The sequence below is a fragment of the Seriola lalandi genome, unplaced genomic scaffold (assembly GCF_002814215.2).
Source record: "Seriola lalandi dorsalis isolate HSWRI2012SDOR001 ecotype SW California unplaced genomic scaffold, Sedor1 jcf7180002054614, whole genome shotgun sequence".
In the NCBI taxonomy this organism is placed as follows: Eukaryota; Metazoa; Chordata; class Actinopteri; order Carangiformes; family Carangidae; genus Seriola; species Seriola lalandi.
The window spans coordinates 260013-260783 of record NW_019525167.1 but is presented as its reverse complement, the minus strand read 5'-3'; the positions used below and the strand labels follow the sequence as shown (position 1 = coordinate 260783).

Genomic DNA, 771 nt, shown 5'->3' with positions numbered 1-771 from the left:
AAACATTTTTATTTACAGCAGAAGATGAGATAATTGTTCCAGCTCAAACATATGCGGTGAACCTTTAAAAGCAATACAGAGGGAAAGGAACATATGTTAATAAAGATGAAAGAAAAGCATCATAAATCTGAATAAATATAATTTCATAATGATTTATTTGCTGTTGTGGCACGGCGTGAAATCCTGGGAATCTCAGATGGAGTGTGAAATGTTCCCAGAAGGTAATCGTTTTAAAATCACAGGAAATCCTTCGGCCTTAATCAGAAAGGAGTGGGGTTTTTTTCTGGTTGTAGTGAAGTCTAATATGATCCACGTCGTTAAAGGAATCAATTAATCATTTCCCCTGAAGTGCCTCCGTCAAACCGAACAGGAAAATAAAAATAAAAACGGCACCAATGAAAAACAAGAAAATCTATCTATAATGATGATGGCAGCCTGTGCAGTTTTCATTAATCAGCTGTGACAGCTCAGATGTCTCTGACCGTTGGCTTTGTTGCTGTGCAGTAGTTGCCTGGCTGGAGCTGAAGCATTTGAAAAGTACATGTCTGTAAATTGTGTTTTTACTTCTGTAAATGTGAGTTTCAGTGTTTCTCAGCCGACAAGACAAACAGGACTCTCTGGGATTGGGTTGCACCAACTGTTCTCAAATCCATCTGTTCGCTCATCCGGGGGAAAGGGAGGCAACATAAAAAAAACATGATGTTGTTGGTCAAACAAAGTTAGGTGGTTAGAAAAGGTGTGTACACAAACATGAAAGGCAAGCTGAGAGTG

The 771-nt window shown here is 38.9% G+C and overlaps 1 protein-coding gene across 1 annotated transcript in view; it reads left to right on the top strand.

Moving 5' to 3' along the window:
* Positions 1–771, top strand: part of iqub (IQ motif and ubiquitin domain containing) — a 16438-nt gene that overhangs the window by 6248 nt on the left and 9419 nt on the right. The gene's annotated exons all lie outside the window — the stretch shown is intronic.